The 22838-nt window shown below is 44.6% G+C and overlaps 2 non-coding genes and 1 pseudogene across 2 annotated transcripts; 1 reads left to right on the forward strand and 2 right to left on the reverse strand.

Annotated features, from left to right (window-relative positions):
* Nucleotides 1–737: 737 nt before the first annotated feature.
* Nucleotides 738–22838, forward strand: part of LOC139244994 (probable G-protein coupled receptor 139) — a 49843-nt pseudogene continuing 27742 nt past the window's right edge.
* On the reverse strand, nucleotides 827–915 carry trnap-ugg (transfer RNA proline (anticodon UGG)). Its single transcript is given in 2 exon segments — nucleotides 827–862; nucleotides 879–915. It is a non-coding gene; the product is annotated as a tRNA-Pro (tRNA).
* On the reverse strand, nucleotides 7791–7872 carry trnas-gcu (transfer RNA serine (anticodon GCU)). The gene has a single exon. It is a non-coding gene; the product is annotated as a tRNA-Ser (tRNA).

Consider the following 22838-nt stretch of genomic DNA (forward strand, 5'->3'; position numbering starts at 1 on the left):
AGAAAGTGATGACAGAATGACCATTCCGTTACCAAGGTGACCATGCCTGTCCGCAGTATTCAGTGGGAAGGGGATTAAATCTTTGCTCTGGGATTTGGACGCTGTGGGAACATCGGCGCAAAATCACACGTTTTAATGTGAAATATGTCTGTTTTCTCACATGTCGACTGGCTGTGAGAAATGGAACTTTGAGTAACAAATGGTGGGGCTCGTCCGCGAACCACTCACATATCAAATGTGATCATCCTAAAGCAAAAACCATAACACTTGACCAACGAGCCGCCGACAGTAAGGAGTGCAGCTCTCAGATTCTGACGGTAGTGAGAAAAGATATTCGGCCCATCGTGCTTGTGCTGTCCCTCAGAGAACTATCTAATTCGTCACCCTCTCCATAGTCCTGCAAATGTTATCCTTTTGACGAATATATTATTAATTTGAGACATGAAATGAGCAAAGTACAGTATCCTTTTAAGTAAAGGGGAATTTGCCGATGAGGTTAAATGTGATTGACAAAACGACCAGGAAGGTCAAAGCTGTCAAACAACGACGATGAGAATGGGATTCGAACCCATGTGTGCAGAGCCCATTATAAGTCCATCACCTTAAGCTCTCGGCCACCTCGTCTCTTCTTTAACACATCGTCAGCGATGCAATCTCCTGCTTTTTGTATGCAAACAAAAATAACGTGCAAGAAAGTCCACTTCACAGCTTGCTCTGCCCGTACATGCAGATCGACAATGACGAAAACGTGTCGTGAGAGATTCGTTCAGCAAACAACCTTCATTGACTTGAGGTGAGTGACTGGAAGAGACGCAGCAAGCCGAGTTGACCGCGGCAGAACTCAAACCTGCAATCTTCTGATAACCTCGCAGTTATAATCCAAGTCAGACGCCTTATCCATTAGGCCACGCGGCCTCTGCCAATGCCATCCACTGTGCTATTGTGTATATTGGGCGCAGATTCGATGCAACTGCAATATCAAGGACTGGATTGAGGAAAAGATGAGCATATTTCGAGTGAATGAACAGATGCACTGCGATCTGGGTGCGCACCGGCGCAGGCAAACCCAATGTAAATTGGAGCACAGCAGTTTAACAATTCGGTCATTGCAGCTGAAATCATACTCCTTCTAAAACTATACAGGATGACCCGGGTTTATGAGAAAATCCGTTTCAAAGGGAAAGATTATAGAAACATAGAAAATAGGTGCAGGAACAGGCCATTCAGCCCTTCTAGACTGCACCGCCATTCAATGAGTTCATGGCAGAACATGAAATTTCAGTACCCCCTTCCTGCTTTCACGCCATACCCCTTGATCCCCCGAGTGGTAAGGACTTCATCTAACTCCCTTTTGAATATATTAAGTGAATTGGCCTCAACTACTTTCTGTGGTAGAGAATTCCACAGGTTCACTATTCTCTGGGTGAAGAAGTTTCTCCTCATCTCGGTCCTAAATGGCTTACCCCTTATCGTTAGAATGTGACCCCTGGTTCTGGACTTCCCCAACATTGGGAACATTCTTCCTGCATCTAACCTATCTAAACCCGTCAGAATTTTAAATGTTTCTATGAGGTCCCCTCTCATTCTTCTGAACTCCAGTGAATACAAGCCCAGTTGATCCAGTCTTTCTTGATAGGTCAGTCCCGCCATCCCGGGAATCAGTCTGGTGAATCTTCGCTGCACTCCCTGAATAGCAAGAATGTCTTTCCTCAAGTTAGGAGACCGAAACTGTGTACAATACACCAGGTGCGGCCTCACCAAAGCCCTGTACAACTGTAGCAACACCTCCCTGCCCCTGTACTCAAATGTCTCGCTATGAAGGCCAACATGCCATTTGCTTTTTTAACCGCCTGCTGTACCTGCATGCCAACCTTCAATGACTGATGGACCATGACACCCAGGTCTCGTTGCACCTTCCCTTTTCCTAATCTGTAACCATTCAGATAATAGTATGTCTCTCTGTTTTTACCACCAAAGTGGATAACCTCACATTTATCCACATTATACTTCATCTGCCATTCATTTGCCCACTCACCTAACCTATCCAAGTCACTCTGCAGCCTCATAGCATCCACCTTGCAGCTCACACTGCCACCCAACTTAGTGTCTTCCGCAAATTTTGAGATACTACATTTAATCCCCTCGTCTAAATCATTAATGTACAGTGTAAACAGCTGGGGCCCCAGCACAGAACCTTGCGGTACCCCACTAGTCACTGCCTGACATTCTGAAAAGTACCCATTTACTCCTACTCTTTGCTTCCTGTCTGACAACCAGTTCTCAATCCATGTCAGCACACTACCCCCAATCCCATGTGCTGAACCGGAACTGACAACCAGCCCGTTTAAACAGACACAGAATGATTGGGGACTGCAAGGACATCCCTTTTACCCAGATGCAGAATGACCATTGACTGACAGCAGTTCTTTTTTAAACGAATAAAGTGAGATTTCTATCATCCCTGAAGGCAATTGTGTATTCGGCCTCGGGACCACGCGGGGCAGAGACAGTTATGGAAGCCACAGCCAGGAAGGAGGGAGGGACGTAAAACCAGCCCAGACTGAAATATATATATATTTAACATTTTAAGAAAATAAATGCATTTAAATTTGTATTCAAAAAATTGAATTTGAGTAGTTTTAAATAAATAACTAATTGATTCATAATCTATATATTTTTTGATTGAAGGAAGGCTGTTTGACGGGAAGAATTTCATTGGAAATGAGGAGTGCAGTCAATCATTATCCAAACACAGTAAGCCCATTTTGGAAGACAAGCCACGAGCGAAGTTGTGGGCTACAAAGGCGATCTTTTAAAGTCGCGTGTGTATTTCTGCTGGATCTGACAGCAGCTATTGTTCTGTGAAAGAGGTCAAATGTAATAGAGCCCGGTGCCGGCGGAACAGAAAAAGCATATTTCTTTTGGAAGTTCAAAATTTGGGATTACATATAAATATATACATATTTATACATGTATAAACAAAGTCAATCAGTCAGTCATGTCTTGTCTTGTCTTGTCTTGGTTTGATTTGATTTGAATTTGAAAATAACGATGGAGGATGTCATTTTTTCACACAGCCCACACGCAAGCCCTGGCTAAAATCGCTATATTTCTAACTTGTCTATTTTCCCTTCTTTCAGATGTGGAATAGCAAAATCCCACAGCAGATTCTTCTACCGTCAGAGAGTCCACGAAGGAGTGTTCAATCAAATCAGTACGTTTTCAAATTGCATGTAATGCATTTTTCTCACATGACAGTAAAATCGCACAGCACGTTTGCACACACTCTGGCTTACACAAATACACAAACAAACTAACATACCTGCACCCTCCAAAGGCAGTTTTTGAAATTTGAAATTTGAAATCCGGGATAGACAGCACATCCCTTTTAAACAGACACAGAATGATGCGGGACAGATAGCACACAATTTTAAACAGACAGAGAATGATCTCGGACAGACAGCACATCCCCTTGAAAGGGACACGGAAATAGAATGAAAAAAAGCAGATAAATATGTAAAACTCGGCAGGTCGTGCAGATTCTGTGGAGGAAGAAGTCGGTTTCACGTTCTGTCGGATGATCATTCCGATATTTTAGGAAAAAGTTAAAGATTACAGATTTTTTCAACAAAAATAGCGCCTGGAAAAAATACGCAGTGAGAAAGGTTAAATGGGAACGTCTGTGATACAGCGTAACGCAGGATTGATTAAATAATGAATGGCACAATGGAAAAAGGCAAAGTGGGTGGTAATCGGGCAATAACGTAACAAAGGATGGTCCAGAGGAGGTGTTAGTGGGAACAGCAGAACCATTACCAGACAATAGGAGCGGTGCTTATCATCCGATACGTTGAACCTAATGTTGAGGCAAGAAGACGAGAACGTGCCTACAATATAGGGTGTCATCGCCTTTTAATCAGACCAGGCAGCTTTGCCAGCCCGCATTGATTTCCTGTCCGCTCTGAATTCGGCAGCCAAGGGACGAATTCAAAAGGCAACTTCTCACATCTTTTCAGCTCCAGAGAAACAGGACGCACTGATATTCAGGGCAGAGGTGGAGATTGACGCTGAATGTATGCTTATCCCAATTGAGGTGAGCTTATGCGTACAGGCACAACGATATACTGATCAAGTATTGGTCGGAACCAAACACGGGCTTAGGTTATCCAACGAGTCACAGAGCCGAGTACCTCTGAGATATTTTAACTTTACTCAGTTTGGCGGGTTTCACTTTACTCTGGGATTTAGATGCTAAGGGAACATCGGCGCAAAATCACACGTTTTAACGTGAATTATGTCTGTTTTCTCACACGTCGAGTGGCAGTGAGAAGCGGAACTTTGAGTAAAACATGGCGGGGCTCGTCCGGGATTTGGCCCGAGACTTCTCGCATTTCAAATGTGATCATTCCGAAGCGAGAATCATACATCTAGACCAACGAGCCGCCGACAGTGAAAAGCGCAGCTCTCAGATTCTGATGCTGGTGAGAAAAGATATTAGGCCCATCGTGCTTGTGCTGTCCCTCAGAGACCTATCCAATTAGTGCCCCTCGCCATAGTCCTGCAACTGTTCTCCTTTTGACGAATACATTATTAATTTGAGACATGACATGAGGAAAGTACAGCATCCTTGTCAGTGAAAGGGGAATTTGGCGATGAGGTTAAATGTGATTGACAAAACGAGGTCAAAACTGTAAGCCAACGACGACGGGATTCGAACCCATGTGTGGAGAGCACAATGGATCAGCAGTCCATCGCCTTAACCTCTCGGTCATCTCGGCACTGCTATAGCACATCGTCATCCATTCAATCTCCTGCTTTTTGTATCCAAAGAGAAATAACGTGCAACAAAGTCCACTTCACAGCTTGCTCTGCCCGTGCATGCAGATCGACAATGATGAAAACTTGCCATGAGATTCTTTAAGCAAACAGCCTTCCTTTGCTGCAGGTGAGTGACTGGAAGAGATGGTTGGTTTCTCGGCAGAATCACAACAAAGAATGTAAAATTTCACTACAAAGAATGTAAAATTTCACTAAAGCATGTTATGTTGACCGCGTCAGTATTCGAACCTTCAATTTTCTGATAACTTCGCCGTTGTAATCGAAGTCAGCCGCCTTATCCATTAGGCCACGCGGTCTCTGCCAACACCATCCATTCTGTTATTGTGCATATTGCGAGCAAATTCGGGGCAACTGCAACATCAAGGAGTGGATTTCGGAAAAGATGAGCATATTTCTCGTGAATGAACAGATGCACGGCGATCTGGGTGCGCACCGGCGCAGGCAAGCCCAATGTAAATTGAAAAGCAACAGTTTAACAATTCGGTCATTGTAGCTGAAATAATGCTCCTTCTCAAACTATACAGGATGACCCGAGTTTATGAGAAAATCAGTTTCAAAGGAAAGATTATGAACCGGAATGTACAACCAGCCCGTTTAAACACACACAGAATGATCCGGGACTGCAAGGACATCGCTTTACCCAGTTGCAGAATGACCCTTGACTGACAGCAGTTCTCTTTTAAAAGAATAAAGTGAGAATTCTATCATCCCAGAAGGCAATTGTGTATTGGGCCTCAGGACCACGCGGGGCACAGACGGTTATTGAAGCCACAGGCAGGATGGAGGGAGGGACGTAAAACCAGCCCAGATTGAAATATATATATATTTAACAATTTAAGAAAATAAATGCATTTAAATTTTATTAAAAAAAAATTGAATTTGAGTTGTTTTAAATAAATAAATAATTGATTCAAAATCTATATATTTTTTTATTGAAGGAAGGCTGTGTGACTGGAAGAATTTCATTGGAAATGAGGTGCGCAGTCAATCATTGCCCAAACACAGTAAGCCCATGGTGGAAGACAAGTCACGTGGGAAGATGTGGGCTACAAAGGCGATCTTTTAAAGTCCGTGTGTCTTTCTGCTGGATCTGACAGCAGCTGCTTGTGCTGTGAAAGAGGTCAAATGTAATAGAGCCCAGTGCAGGCGGAACAGAAAAAGCATATTTCTTTTGGAAGTTCAAAATTTGGGATTACATATAAATATACACATATTTATACATGTATAAACAAAGTCAGTCAGTCAGTCATGTCTTGTCTTGTCTTGTCTTGGTTTGATTTGATTTGAATTTGAAAATAAGGATGGAGGATATCATCATATCACACAGCCCACACGCAAGCCCTGGCTAAAATCGCTATATTTCTAACTTGTGTATTTCCCCTTCTTTCAGATGTGGAATAGCAAAATCCCACAGCAGATTCTTCTACCGTCAGACAGTCCACGAAGGAGTGTTCAATCAAATCAGTACGATTTCAAGTTGCATGTAATGCATTTTCCTCACATGACAGTAAGATCGCACAGCACGTTTGAACACACTCTGGCTTGCACAAACACACAAACAAACTAAAATTCCTGCAGCCTCCAAAGGCAGTTTTTGAAATTTGAAATTGGAAATCCGGGACAGACAGCACATCACTTTTATACAGACACAGAATGATGCGGGTCTGATAGCACACCATTTTAAACAAACAGAGAATGTTCTCGGACAGACAGCACATCCCCTGAAAAGGGACACGGAAATTGAATGAATAAAAACAGATAAATATGTAAAACTCGGCAGGTCGTGCAGATTCTGTGGAGGATGATTCCGGTTTCAGGTTCTGACGGATAATCATTCCGATATTTTAGGAAAAAGTTAAAGATTACAGATTTTTTCAACAAAAATAGCGCCTGGAAAAAATACGCAGCGAGAAAGGTCAAATGGGAACGTCTGTGATACAGTGGAACGCAGGAGTGATTAAATAATACATGGCACAATGGAGAAAGGCAAAGTGGGTGGTAATCTGGCAATAACGTAACAAAGGATGGTCTAGAGGAGGTGTTAGTGGGAATAGCAGAACCATTACCAGACAATAGGAGCGGTGCTTATCATCCGATACGTTGAACCTAATGTTGAGCCAGAAGACGAGAACATGCCTATAATATAGGGTGTCACCGCCTTTTAATCAGACCAGGCATCTTTGCCAGCCCGGATTGATTTCCTTTCCGCTTTGAATTCGGCCGCCAAGGGACTAATTCAAAAGGCAGCTTCTCACATCTTTTCAGCTCGAGAGAAACAGGACGCACTGATATTCAGGGCAGAGGTGGAGATTGACGCTGAATGTATGCTTATCCCAATTGAGATGATCTTATGCATACAGACACAAAGATATACTGATCAAGTATTAGCCGGAACCAAACACGGGTTTAGGTTATCCAACGAATCACAAAGCCGAGTACCTCTGAGATATTTTAACTTTACTCCGTTTGGCGGGTTTCACTTTGCTCTGGGATTTGGATGCTAAGGGAACATCGGCGCAAAATCACACCTTTTAACGTGAAACATGCCTGTTTTCTCACATGTCGAGTGGCTGTGAGAACCGGAACTTTGAGTAAAACATGGCAGGGCTCGTCCGGGATTTGGTCCGAGACCTCTCGCATTTCAAATGTGATCATCCCGAAGCGAGAATCATAACCGTGGACCAACGAGCCGCCGACAGTGAAAAGCGCAGCTCTCAGATTCTGATGGTGGTGAGAAAAGATATTAGGCCCATCGTGCTTGTGCTGTCCCTCAGAAACCTGTCTAATTAGTGCCCCTCGCCATTGTCTTGCAACTGTTCGCCTTTTGACGAATATATTATTAATTTGAGACATGCCATGAGGAAAGTACAGCATCCTTGAAAGTAAAAGAGGAATTTGGCGATGAGGTTAAATGTGATTGACAAAACGAGGGCAAAGCTGTAAGCCAACGACGATGAGGATGGGATTTGAACCCATGCGTTCAGAGAACAATAGATTAGCAATCCATCGCCGTAACCTCTCGGCCACCTCGTCACTTATGCAGCGCATTGTTAGCCGTTCAATCTCCTGCATTTTGTATCCAAACAAATATAATGTACAAGAAAGTCCACTTCACAGCTTGCTCTGCCCGTGCATGCAAATCGACAATGATGAAAACGTGCCATGAGATTCTTTAAGCAAACTGCCTTCCTTTGTTCAGGTGAGTGACTGGAAGAGATGGTTGGTTTCTCGGCAGAATCACAAAAAAACACATAACATTTCACGCAACGAGCTCAGTTTACCGCTGCAGGACTCGAACCTGCAATTTTCTGATAACTTCGCTATTATAATCGAAGACAGACGCCTTATCGTTTCGAACACGCGACCTCTGCCATCAGCGTATATTGTGTTGTTGTATATATTGGGAGAAAATTCGGGGCAACTGCAACATCAAGGAGTGGATTTAGGAAAAGATGAGCATATTTCGAGTGAATGAACTGATGTACTGCGATCTGGGTGCGCACCGGCGCAGGCAAGCCCAATGTAAATTGGAACACAACAGTTTAACAATTCGGTCATTGCAGCTGAAATCATACTCCTTCTCAAACAATACAGGATGACCCGGGTTTATGAGAAAATCCGTTTTAAAGGGAAAGATTATGAACCGGAACTGACAACCAGCCTTTTTAAACAGACACAGAATGATCCGGGACTGCAAGGACATCCCTTTTACCCAGATGCAGAATGACCCTTGACTGACAGCAGTTCCCTTTTAAAAGAATAAAGTGAGATTTCTATCATCCCTGAAGGCAATTGTGCAGTGGGGCTCAGGACCACGCGGGACAGAGACGGTTATTGAAGCCACAGGTGATCGACTGGCAGGAAGGAGGGAGGGACGTAAAACCAGCCCACACTGAAACATATATATATATTCGAATTTTAAGAAAATAAATACATTTAAATTTTATTTTAAACTAATTGAATTTGATTTGTTTGAAATAAATAAATAATTGAATCATTATCTGGATATATTTTTTGAGAGAACGAAGGCTGTGTGAGCAGAATAATTTCATTGGATATGAGGGGTGCAGTAAATAAATACCCAAACATAGTAAGCCCATGGTGGAAGACAAACCACGAGGGAAGATGTGGGCGACAAAGGCGATCTTTTAAAGTCGCGTGTGTCTTTCTGCTGGATCTGGCAGCAGCTGCTTGTGCGGTGAAAGAGGTCAAATGTAATAGAGCCCAGTGCAGGCAGAACAGAAAAAAGCACATTTATTGTGAAAGTTAAAAAGCTCAGATTGAATTCAGATATACATATATATATATATATATATATACATGTATACACACAGTCTGTCAGTGAGTTATGGCTGGTCTTGTCTTGATTTGATTTGTTTTGAATTTCAAAATACGGCTGGAGGATTTCATCATGTCACACAACCCACACGCAAGCCCCTGCCTAAAATCGCTATATTTCTAACTTGTGTATTTTCCCTTCTTTCAGATGTGGAATAGCAAAATCCCACAGCAGATTCTTCTACCATCAGAGAGTCCACGAAGGAGTGTTCAATCAAATCAGTACGGTTTCAAGTTGCAAGTAATGCCGTTTTCTCACATGACATGAAATGCACAGTAAGATCGCACACACGTTTGCACACACTCTGGCTTACACAAACAAAGAACCAAATTAAAATTCCTGCACCCTCCATAGGCAATTTTTGTAATTTGAAATTTGGAATCTGGGACATACAGCACATCGCTTTTAAACAGACACCGAATGATGCGGGTCTGATAGCACACCATTTTAAACAAACAGAAAATGATCCCAGACAGACAGCACATCCTCTTAAAAGGGACACGGAAACAGAATGAATAAAAACAGATAATTGTGTCAAACTCGGCAGGTCGTGCAGATCCTGTAGATGAGGAACCCGGATTCACGTTCTGTCGGACAATTATTCCGATATTTTAGGAAAAAGTTAAAGATTACAGATTTTTTCAACAAAAATAGCGCCTGGAAAAATACGCAGAGAGAAAGGTCAAATGGGAACGTCTGTGATACAGTGGAACGCAGGAGTGATTAAATAACACATGGTACAATGGAGAAAGGCAAAGTGGGTGGTAATCGGGCAATAACGTAACAAAGGATGGTCCAGAGGAGGTGTTAGTGGGAACAGCAGAACCATTACCAGATAATGGGAGCGGTGGCTATGATCTGATACGTTGAACATAATGAACAACATGCCTGCAATATAGGGTTCAACGCTTTTTAATCCGACCAGGCAGCTTGGCCAGCCCGGATTGATTTCCTGTCCGGTTTGAATTCGGCAGCCAAGAGAATAATTCAAAACACAGCTTTTCATATGTTATCAGCTCAAGAGAAACAGGATGCACTGATATTCAGGGCAGAGGTGGAGATTGACGCTGAATGTATGCGTATCCCAATTGAGGTGAGCTTATGCGTATGACAGGAAGATATACTGATCAAGTAATGGCCGGAACCAAACACGGGTTTAGGTGATGCAACCAGTCACAGAGCCGAGTACGTCTCAGATACTTTAACTTTACTCTGTTTGGCGGGTTTCACTTTGCTCTGGGATTTGGACGCTGTGGGATCTTCGGCGCAAAATCACATGTTTTTATGTGAAATATGTCTGTTTTCTCACATGTCGAGTGGCTGTGAGAAGCGGAAATTTGAGTAAAAACTGGCGGGTCTCGTCCAGGATTTGGACCCGGCACCTCTCGCATTTCAAATGTGATCATCGCTTATCGAGAATCTACCCCTAGATCAACGAGCCGCTGAGACTGAAGAGCGTAGCTCTCAGATTCTGACGGTAGTGAGAAAAGATATTCGGCGCATCGTGCGTGTGCTGTCCCTCCAGACCTATCTGATTAGTCCCCCTCTCCATAGTCCTACAAATGTCATCCCTTTGACGAATATATCATTAATTTGAGACATGAGACAAAGTGCACCATTCTTGTTCGCGAAAGGGGAATTTGGCGATGAGGTTAAATGTGATTGACAAACGACCGGGGGGTCAATGTTGCAACACAATAACGACGAGGTTGGGATTACGAACCCATGCGTGCAGAACAGAACGGTCTAGCAGTCGCTCGCCTTAACATCTCGGCAACCTCGTCTTTCACTCACCGAAGCGTCAACCATTCAATTTCCCGCGTTTTTATGCAAACAGAAATAAAGTGCAAGAAAATCCAGTGCAAAGCTTGCTCTGCCCGTGAAACCGGATCGACAATGATGAAAACGTGCGATTGGATTCTTGAAGCAAACAGCCTTGCTTTACTTCTGGTGAGTGACTGTACGAGATGATTGGTTTTTCGGCAGAATCCCAGCAATACAAAATCACAAATTTCACAGAGCGGTCTAATTGACCGCAGCAGGACTCAAACCTGCAATCTTCTGATAACTTCGCGATTAGGCCACGCGGTCTCTGCCATTTGCGCCAAATGTGTTGTTGTGTACATTGGGAACAAACTCGGGCCAACTGCTATATTAAGGAATGGATTTCGAAAAAGATGAGCATATTTCGAGTAAATGAACAGATGCCCTGCGATTTGGGTGTGCACCGGCGCAGGCAACCCCATTTGGAACACAACAGTTTAACAATTCGGACACTGCAGCTGAAATCACACTCCTTCTAAACTATACAACATGATCCGGGATTATGAGAAAATACGTCTGAAAGGGACAGATTATGAACCGCAACGGACAACCATCCCGTTTCAATAGACAGAGAATGATCCGCGACTGCAAGCACGTCCCTTTTACCCAAGTGCAGAATGACCCTTGACTGACAGCAGTTTCCTTTTAAAAGAATAAAGTGAGATTTCTATCATTCCTGAAGGCATTTTTGCAGTGCGTCAGTGAGCGTGGTGCTTAGGACCACGCGGGGCTGGGACGCTGATTGATGCCTCAGGTGATAGACAGGCAGGAAGGAGGGAGGGACGTAAAACCAACCCAGACAAAAAGGCAATTTATTAAAATATATATACATAATTTAAAAAAAATGAATACATATGATTTTTATTTAACAAAAATTGAATTTGATTTTTTAAAATAAATATATCATTAATTAATCATCTATTTATGTTTTGACTGAACGAAGGCTGTGTGTCTGGATGGCTAGCATTGTACATAAGGGTGTGCACGCAGTAAATACCGACAGACACAGTCAGCCCATGGTGGAAGACAAGCCACGAGGGAAGATGTGGGATGCAATGGTGATGTTTTAAATTGACGTGTGTCTGACTGCTGTTTTTCAGTTGTGCAATGTTAGGATCCGACAGCAGCTGCTTGTGCTCTGAAAGTGTACAAGAGCAATATAGTCCAGTGCAGGCAGATCAGAAAAAGAACATTTATTGTGAAATTTAAAAAGCGGGAATATATACATTGTATATAGGTATATATACACACACACACACACACACACACACGCATATATATAAACAAAGTCAGTCAGTGAGTCCTGTCTTGTCTTGTCCTGTTTTGATTTGAATTTGAAAATAAGGTGGTTAAGGTCATCATGTCTCAAAGCCCACTCGCAAACCCTGGCTGAAATCTGTATGTTTCTAACTTGAGAATTTTGCATTTTTTCAGATGTGAAATGACAAGATCCCACATCAGATTGTTCTTCTGTAAGATCCTCGAAGGAGTATTCAATCAAATCGGCTTCAATTCCACGTAATGCCTTTTTTCACACATGATATTAAATGTCCAGCAAGATCCCACAACACGTTTGCACTCACTCCCTCTCTTACACAAACTCAGCAACAAACTTAAATTCCTATACACTCCAAAGGCAGTTTTTGAAATTTGAAATTTGAAATGTGGCACAGACAGCACATCCCTTTTAAACAGACACAGAATGATCCGGGACTGATAGCATATACCTTTTAAACTGACACATAAATTTCCGGGACTGAATGCAAATCCCTCTGAAGCAGATATAGAATGATCTTGGACCGAGAGTTCTTTCATTTTAAACAACCCCAGAATGACCCGAGACTGAGAGCAAATCCCTTTAGAAACAGACACAGCATGATCCTGGAATGACAGCAAATCGGTTTAGACCGACACAGAATGATTCGGGACATCTCGCATTTCCACTGTGAAAATCCCAAAGAGAGATCCATACACCTGGACCAACGAGCCGCCGACAGTAAAGTGCGCAACCCATTCTATATTAAAACGACATATTCTGACATAGAAACATAGAAACATAGAAAATAGGTGCAGGAGCAGGCCATTCAGCCCCTCTAGCCTGCACCGCCATTCAATGAGTTCATGGCTGAACATGAAACTTCAGTACCCCCTTCCTGCTTTCTCGCCATAACCCTTGATCCCCCGAGTAGTAAGGACTTCATCTAACTCCCTTTTGAATATATTTAGTGAATTGGCCTCAACTACTTTCTGTGGTAGAGAATTCCACAGGTTCACCACTCTCTGGGTGAAGAAGTTTCTCCTCATCTCGGTCCTAAATGGCTTACCCCTTATCCGATAGTGAAGAAAGCTTTTCGGACCAACATGGCTGTGCTGTGTCTCTGAGAGAGCGATCAAATTAGTCCCCCTCTCCATAGTCCTGCGAATAAGAACATAAAAACATAGATGTTCCCTTTGATGTATATATTGGGCCTGAAGTCACTGTGGTAGGCTTCCCCCAGGCGCTCGACTGAAAACAGGAATAATGTTCCACACCTACCTTTTGCTCCTGCGCCCTCCAGCAATCCACTTCTGAGGCCTTCGCAGCGCATTCATGTCTTGGAGATGCGGAGGGAGAAGTTGGATTCACGTGGCTCTGGACAGCCAATGAAGGTACAGGATTCGCATTCATAATAATCGCATCTCCGTCAGTACGGGTTCTCATTATTACGAATGAGAACGTCCCATCACCCAAACACACGTAAAAATTTAAAAAACAACATCTCGCATATTTAATATTAATTTAAATTGAAGTTTATAAATGTGTTAGAAAAAAATATATTTTTCTTATTTTTAAAAAAGTTTGGTAATTAGAGTTTAAAATAAACCTACCATAGTGGACAGGGTTTTTAACATAAAAATGTTATTGCATTTTATTTGTATATGTTTTTATATTTTTTATGTTTTAAATCTCTTACGCTGATAAAAGCAGTCGATGCACCTGCTTTTCCCAGGCGCAAGACATTTAAGGACATTCGCTGGACAATAGATAGGCAAATAGTGCATACTGACCCATGCGAATATCCTTCTCATGAAGAAGCGTTGGATGTGTCAAGCAAGAATTTGACATTGGAAACACTGGTTTACATTGCATGCATCCCGTACGCCAAAGAAGGGCTTTTGTGGGTCCTTGCCGGTTGCGTATGTATTCCGTAAAACACAGTGAGGCCGGAATTTCAGGCTCTATATTAATTTGAGACGTGACATGACAAAAGTGCAGCATCATTGACAGTAAAAGGCAAATTTGGCCATGAGGTTTAAGGTCATTTACAAAACAACAAGAGGATTTCTTCGTTAAATACATTAAGGACGATTATGGCATCCGGACCCACTCATACAGATCACAATGGTTTAGCAGTTATTTGCTTTAAACTCTGCACCACCTCCTCTCCCGTTTGCAGCAACGTTAGGCATTCAATTTAGGGCTTTTTGCATTCAAACAGAAATATTCTGCAAGAATGTCCACTTCACCACTTGTCCAGACAATGCAACCAGATCGACAATGTTGAAAATGTGCCATCAGCTTTCCATTACTTCAGGTGAGTGGCTGTACACACTTGGAATTAAGTGCACCAGATACAACAGAAGGAGGAGCTGAGAAAACAGCGGAGTTAGGATATTCATAAAAAGGAGGAATTGGAATAGGGCTGTAGAAACAGGGAAATTAGAAGCTCCGGAAACAGAGCAGTAAGGAGCTCCTGAAACAGAATGATAAGGAGCTCCAAGAACAGTGGATTAAGGAGCCCCTGAAGCAGAGGGACAAGGAGCTCCTGAAAGAGGGGGATAAGGAACTCCTGAAACAGACTGATAAGGAGCTCGTGAAACAGAGGAATAAGGAGCTCCTGAAACAGAGAGATAAGGAGCTCATGAAACAGAGGGATAATGAACTCCTTAAACAGAAGAATTAGGAGCTCCTGCAACAGAGGGATAATGAGCTCCTGCAACAGAGCAATTAGGAGCTCCTGCAAGACAGGGATAAGGAGCTCCTGAAACAGAGGGATGAGGTGTTCCAGAAACAGGGGGATAAGGACCTCCTGCAACAGAGGGATAAGCAGCTCCAGAAACAGAGGATTTAGGACCTCCTGCAACAGAAGGATAAGGAACTCCTGCAACAGAGGGATAAGGAGCTCCTGAAACAGAGGGATAAGGAACTCCTGAAACAGAGGGATAAGGATCTCCTGAAACAGAGGATTTAGGACCTCCTGCAACAGAGGGATAAAGAGCTCCTGAAACAGAGGAATAAGGAGCTCCTGAAACAGAGGGTAAGGATCTCCTGAAACAGAGGGATAAGGAACTCCTGAAACAGAGGGATAAGGATCTCCTGAAACAGAGGATTTAGGACCTCCTGCAACAGAGGGATAAGGAGCTCCTGAAACAGAGGAATTCGGAGCTCCTGCAACAGAGGGGCAAGATGCTCCTGAAACAGATGGATAAGGAGCTCCTGAAAAAGAGGAATAAGGAGCTCCTGCAACAGAGGGATAAGGAGCTCCTGAAAAAGAGGGATAAGAAGCTCCTGAAACAGAGGGATAAGGAGCTCCTGAAAGAGAGGGATATGGAGCTCCAGAAACAGAGGGATAAGGAGCTCGTGAAACAGAGGGATAAAGAGCTCCATAAACAAACGGATAAGGAACTCCAGAAACAGAGGGATAACGAACTCCACAACAGAGGGATAAGGAGCTCCTGAAACAGAGGCATAAGGACCTCAAGAAACAAAGGTATTAGGAGCTGCTGCAACAGAGGGATAAGGAGCTCCACAAACAGATGGATAAGAAGCTCCAGAAACATAGGGATAAGGAACTCGAGAAAGAGAAGGATATGGAGCTCCTGAAAAGGAGGGATAAGGAGCTCCTGAAACAGGGGAATTTGGAGCTCCTGAAACACAGCGAAAAGAAGCTCCAGAAACAGATGGATAATGGGCTCCTGAAACAGAGGGATAAGGAGCTCCTGAAACAGAGGGATAAGGAGCTCGTGAAGCAGAGCGATAAGGAGCTTATGAAACTGAGGGAGTAGGCGCTCCTGAAACATATGGATAAGGAGCTCCTGAAACAGAAAAATTAGGAGCTCCTGCAACAGAGGGATAAGGAGTTCCTGAAACAGAGGGATAAAGTGCTCCAGAAACAGAGGTTTAATGAGCTCCAGAAACAGAGGGATAAGGCGCTCCAGAAACAGAGGGATAAGGAGCGCGAGAAGCAGAGCGATAAGGAGCTTATGAAACAGAGGGAGTAGGCGTTCCTGAAACAGATGGATAAGGAGCTCCTGAAACAGAAACATTAGGAGCTCCTGCAACAGAGGGATAAGGAGCTCCTGAAACAGAGGGATAAGGAGCTCCTGAAACAGAGGGATAAGGAGCTCCTGAAACAGAGGGATAAGGAGCTCCAGGAACAGAGGGATAAGGATCTCTTGAAACAGAGTGATAAAGAGCTCCAGAAACAGAGGGATAAGGAGCTCCAGAAACAGAGGTATAAGGAACTCCTGAAACAGATGGATAACGAGCTCCTGAAACAGAGGGATAAGGAGCTCCAGGAACAGAGGGATAAGGTTCTCTTGAAACAGAATGATAAAGAGCTCCAGAAACAGGGATATGGAGCTCCTGAAACAGAGGGATCAGGAGCTCCTGAAACAGAGGGATAAGGAGCTCCTGAAACAGAGGGATAAAGAGCTCCTGAAACAGAGGGATAAGGAGCTCCTGAAACAGAGGGATAAGGAGCTCCTGAAACAGAGGGATAAGGAGCTCCTGAAACAGAGGGATAAGGAGCTCCAGGAACAGAGGTATAAGGATCTCTTGAAACAGAGTGATGAAGAGCTCCAGAAACATAGGGATAAGGAGCTCCTGAAACAGAGGATAAGGAGCTCCTGAAGCAGAGCGATAAGGAGCTCATGAAACAGAGTGTGTAGGCGCTCCTGAAACAGAGGGATAACGAGCTCCTGAAACAGAAGTATTAGGAGCTCCTGCAACAGAGGGATAAGTAGCTCCAGACACAGAGGTATACGGAGCTCCAGAAACAGAGGGATAAGGAGCTCCAGAAACAGTGGGAAAACGAGCTCCTGAAACAGAGGGATAAGGAGCCCCTGAAACAGAAGAATTAGGAGCTCCTACAACAGAAGGATAAGGAGCTCCTGAAACAGTGGGATATGGAGCTCCAGAAACAGAGGGATAAGGAGCTCCAGAAACAGAGGGATAAGGAACTCCAGAAACAGAGGGAAAAGGAGTTCCTGCAACAGTGAAATTAGAAGTTGCTGCAACACAGGGATAAGTAGCTCCTGAAACAGAGGAATCAGGAGCTCCAGAAACAGGGGGATAAGCAGCTCCTGAAACAGAGGAATTAGCAGCTCCTGCAACAGAGGGATAAGGAGCTCCTGAAACAGAGGAATTAGGAGCTCCTGCAACAGAGGGGCAAAGTGCTCCTAAAATAGAGGGATAAGGAGCTCCTGAAACAGGGGGGTAAGGAGCTCCTGAAACAGAGGGATAAGGAGCTCCTGAAATAGAGGGATAAGGTGCTCCTGAAACAGAGGGATAAGGAGCTCCTGAAACAGATGGATAAGGACATCCTGAAATAGAGGAATTAGAAGCTCCTGCAACAGAGGTATAAGGAGCTCCTGAAACAGAGGGACAAGGAGCTCCTGAAACAGAGGGATAAGGAGCTCCTGAAACAGAGGGATAAAGAGCTCCATAAACAGCGGGATAAGGAACTCCAGAAACAGAGGGATAAGGAACTCCATAACAGAGGGATAAGGAGCTCCTGAAACAGAGGCATAAGGACCTCATGAAACAGAGCGATAAAGAGCTCCTGAAACAGAGAAATTAGGAGCTCCTGCAACAGAGGGATAAGGAGATCCTGAAGCAGAGGGTTAAGGAGCTCCAGAAACAGAGGGAAAAGGAACTCCAGAAAGAGAGGGATAAAGAGCTCCTGAAACAGGGAAATTTGGAGCTCCTGAAACACTGGGAAAATAAGCTCCAGAAACAGAGGGATAAGGAGTTCCTGAAACAGTGGTATTAGGTGCTCCTGAAACTGAGGGATAAGGAGCTCCTGAAACAGAGGGATAAGGAGCTCCAGGAACAGAGGGATAAGGATTTCTTGAAACAAAGTGATAAGGAACTCCTGAAACAGAGGGATAAGGATCTCCTGAAACAGAGGATTTAGGACCTCCTGCAACAGAGGGATAAGGAGCTCCTGAAACAGAGGAATTCGGAGCTCCTGCAACAGAGGGGCAAGATGCTCCTGAAACAGATGGATAAGGAGCTCCTGAAAAAGAGGAATAAGGAGCTCCTGCAACAGAGGGATAAGGAGCTCCTGAAAAAGAGGGATAAGAAGCTCCTGAAACAGAGGGATAAGGAGCTCCTGAAAGAGAGGGATATGGAGCTCCAGAAACAGAGGGATAAGGAGCTCGTGAAACAGAGGGATAAAGAGCTCCATAAACAAACGGATAAGGAACTCCAGAAACAGAGGGATAACGAACTCCACAACAGAGGGATAAGGAGCTCCTGAAACAGAGGCATAAGGACCTCAAGAAACAAAGGTATTAGGAGCTGCTGCAACAGAGGGATAAGGAGCTCCACAAACAGATGGATAAGAAGCTCCAGAAACATAGGGATAAGGAACTCGAGAAAGAGAAGGATATGGAGCTCCTGAAAAGGAGGGATAAGGAGCTCCTGAAACAGGGGAATTTGGAGCTCCTGAAACACAGCGAAAAGAAGCTCCAGAAACAGATGGATAATGGGCTCCTGAAACAGAGGGATAAGGAGCTCCTGAAACAGAGGGATAAGGAGCTCGTGAAGCAGAGCGATAAGGAGCTTATGAAACTGAGGGAGTAGGCGCTCCTGAAACATATGGATAAGGAGCTCCTGAAACAGAAAAATTAGGAGCTCCTGCAACAGAGGGATAAGGAGTTCCTGAAACAGAGGGATAAAGTGCTCCAGAAACAGAGGTTTAATGAGCTCCAGAAACAGAGGGATAAGGCGCTCCAGAAACAGAGGGATAAGGAGCGCGAGAAGCAGAGCGATAAGGAGCTTATGAAACAGAGGGAGTAGGCGTTCCTGAAACAGATGGATAAGGAGCTCCTGAAACAGAAACATTAGGAGCTCCTGCAACAGAGGGATAAGGAGCTCCTGAAACAGAGGGATAAGGAGCTCCTGAAACAGAGGGATAAGGAGCTCCTGAAACAGAGGGATAAGGAGCTCCAGGAACAGAGGGATAAGGATCTCTTGAAACAGAGTGATAAAGAGCTCCAGAAACAGAGGGATAAGGAGCTCCAGAAACAGAGGTATAAGGAACTCCTGAAACAGATGGATAACGAGCTCCTGAAACAGAGGGATAAGGAGCTCCAGGAACAGAGGGATAAGGTTCTCTTGAAACAGAATGATAAAGAGCTCCAGAAACAGGGATATGGAGCTCCTGAAACAGAGGGATCAGGAGCTCCTGAAACAGAGGGATAAGGAGCTCCTGAAACAGAGGGATAAAGAGCTCCTGAAACAGAGGGATAAGGAGCTCCTGAAACAGAGGGATAAGGAGCTCCTGAAACAGAGGGATAAGGAGCTCCTGAAACAGAGGGATAAGGAGCTCCAGGAACAGAGGTATAAGGATCTCTTGAAACAGAGTGATGAAGAGCTCCAGAAACATAGGGATAAGGAGCTCCTGAAACAGAGGATAAGGAGCTCCTGAAGCAGAGCGATAAGGAGCTCATGAAACAGAGTGTGTAGGCGCTCCTGAAACAGAGGGATAACGAGCTCCTGAAACAGAAGTATTAGGAGCTCCTGCAACAGAGGGATAAGTAGCTCCAGACACAGAGGTATACGGAGCTCCAGAAACAGAGGGATAAGGAGCTCCAGAAACAGTGGGAAAACGAGCTCCTGAAACAGAGGGATAAGGAGCCCCTGAAACAGAAGAATTAGGAGCTCCTACAACAGAAGGATAAGGAGCTCCTGAAACAGTGGGATATGGAGCTCCAGAAACAGAGGGATAAGGAGCTCCAGAAACAGAGGGATAAGGAACTCCAGAAACAGAGGGAAAAGGAGTTCCTGCAACAGTGAAATTAGAAGTTGCTGCAACACAGGGATAAGTAGCTCCTGAAACAGAGGAATCAGGAGCTCCAGAAACAGGGGGATAAGCAGCTCCTGAAACAGAGGAATTAGCAGCTCCTGCAACAGAGGGATAAGGAGCTCCTGAAACAGAGGAATTAGGAGCTCCTGCAACAGAGGGGCAAAGTGCTCCTAAAATAGAGGGATAAGGAGCTCCTGAAACAGGGGGGTAAGGAGCTCCTGAAACAGAGGGATAAGGAGCTCCTGAAATAGAGGGATAAGGTGCTCCTGAAACAGAGGGATAAGGAGCTCCTGAAACAGATGGATAAGGACATCCTGAAATAGAGGAATTAGAAGCTCCTGCAACAGAGGTATAAGGAGCTCCTGAAACAGAGGGACAAGGAGCTCCTGAAACAGAGGGATAAGGAGCTCCTGAAACAGAGGGATAAAGAGCTCCATAAACAGCGGGATAAGGAACTCCAGAAACAGAGGGATAAGGAACTCCATAACAGAGGGATAAGGAGCTCCTGAAACAGAGGCATAAGGACCTCATGAAACAGAGCGATAAAGAGCTCCTGAAACAGAGAAATTAGGAGCTCCTGCAACAGAGGGATAAGGAGATCCTGAAGCAGAGGGTTAAGGAGCTCCAGAAACAGAGGGAAAAGGAACTCCAGAAAGAGAGGGATAAAGAGCTCCTGAAACAGGGAAATTTGGAGCTCCTGAAACACTGGGAAAATAAGCTCCAGAAACAGAGGGATAAGGAGTTCCTGAAACAGTGGTATTAGGTGCTCCTGAAACTGAGGGATAAGGAGCTCCTGAAACAGAGGGATAAGGAGCTCCAGGAACAGAGGGATAAGGATTTCTTGAAACAAAGTGATAAAGAGCTCCAGAAACAGAGGTATAAAGAGCTCCAGAAACAGAGGGATAAGGAGCTCCAGAAACAGAGGGATAAGGAGCTCCTGAAGCAGAGCGATAAGGAGCTCATGAAACAGAGGTTGTAGGCGCTCCTGAAACAGAGGGATAAGGAGCTCCTGAAACAGAAGAATTAGGAGCTCCTGCAACAGAGGGATAAGTAGCTCCAGACACAGAGGTATACTGAGCTCCTGAAACAGAGGGATAAGGATCTCCAGAAACAGTGGGAAAACGAGCTCCTGAAACAGAGGGACAAGGAGCCCCTGAAACAGAAGAATTAGGAGCTCCTGCAACAGAAGGTATGGAGCTCCTGAAACAGAGGGATATGGAGCTCCAGAAGCAGAGGGATAAGGAGCTCCAGAAACAGAGGGATAAGGAACTCCAGAAACAGAGGGAAAAGGTGTTCCTGCAACAGTGAAATTAGAAGTTCCTGCAACACAGGGAAAAGTAGCTCCTGAAATGGAGGAATCAGGAGCTCCGGAAACAGGGGGATAAGAAGCTCCTGAAACAGAGGAATTAGCAGCTCCTGCAACAGAGGGATAAGGAGCTCCTGAAAGAGAGGGATAAGGAGCTCCAGAAACAGAGGGATAAGGAGCTCCTGAAAAAGAGGGATAAGAAGCTCCTGAAACAGAGGGATAAGGAGCTCCTGAAAGAGAGGGATAAGGAGCTCCAGAAACAGAGGGATAAGGAGCTCGAAAACAGAGGGATAAAGAGCTCCATAAACAAACGGATAAGGAGCTCCTGAAACAGAGGGATAACGAACTCCACAACAGAGGGATAAGGAGCTCCTGAAACAGAGGCATAAGGACCTCAAGAAACAAAGGAATTAGGAGCTGCTGCAACAGAGGGATAAGGAGCTCCTGAAACAGAGGGATAAGGAGCGCGAGAAGCAGAGCGATAAGGAGCTTATGAAACAGAGGGAGTAGGCGTTCCTGAAACAGATGGATAAGGAGCTCCTGAAACAGAAACATTAGGAGCTCCTGCAACAGAGGGATAAGGAGCCCCTGAATCGGAGGGATAAGGAGCTCCTGAAACAGTGGGATCAGGAGCTCCTGAAACAGAGGGATAAGGAGCTCCTGAAACAGAGGGATAAAGAGCTCCTGAAACAGAGGGATAACGAGCTCCTGACACAGAAGAATTAGGAGCTCCTGCAACAGAGGGATAAGTAGCTCCAGACACAGAGGTATACGGAGCTCCAGAAACAGAGGGATAAGGAGCTCCAGAAACAGTGGGAAAACGAGCTCCTGAAACAGAGGGATAAGGAGCCCCTGAAACAGAAGAATTAGGAGCTCCTACAACAGAAGGATAAGGAGCTCCTGAAACAGTGGGATATGGAGCTCCAGAAACAGAGGGATAAGGAGCTCCAGAAACAGAGGGATAAGGAACTCCAGAAACAGAGGGAAAAGGAGTTCCTGCAACAGTGAAATTAGAAGTTGCTGCAACACAGGGATAAGTAGCTCCTGAAACAGAGGAATCAGGAGCTCCAGAAACAGGGGGATAAGCAGCTCCTGAAACAGAGGAATTAGGAGCTCCTGCAACAGAGGGGCAAAGTGCTCCTGAAATAGAGGGATAAGGAGCTCCTGAAACAGGGGGGTAAGGAGCTCCTGAAACAGAGGGATAAGGAGCTCCTGAAAGAGAGGGATAAGGTGCTCCTGAAACGGAGGGATAAGGAGCTCCTGAAACAGATGGATAAGGACATCCTGAAATAGAGGAATTAGAAGCTCCTGCTACAGAGGTATAAGGAGCTCCTGAAACAGAGGGACAAGGAGCTCCTGAAACAGAGGGATAAGGAGCTCCTGAAACAGAGGGATAAAGAGCTCCATAAACAGCGGGCTAAGGAACTCCAGAAACAGAGGGATAAGGAACTCCATA

This window comes from Pristiophorus japonicus, unplaced genomic scaffold (assembly GCF_044704955.1).
Source record: "Pristiophorus japonicus isolate sPriJap1 unplaced genomic scaffold, sPriJap1.hap1 HAP1_SCAFFOLD_210, whole genome shotgun sequence".
NCBI classification, from domain to species: Eukaryota; Metazoa; Chordata; class Chondrichthyes; family Pristiophoridae; genus Pristiophorus; species Pristiophorus japonicus.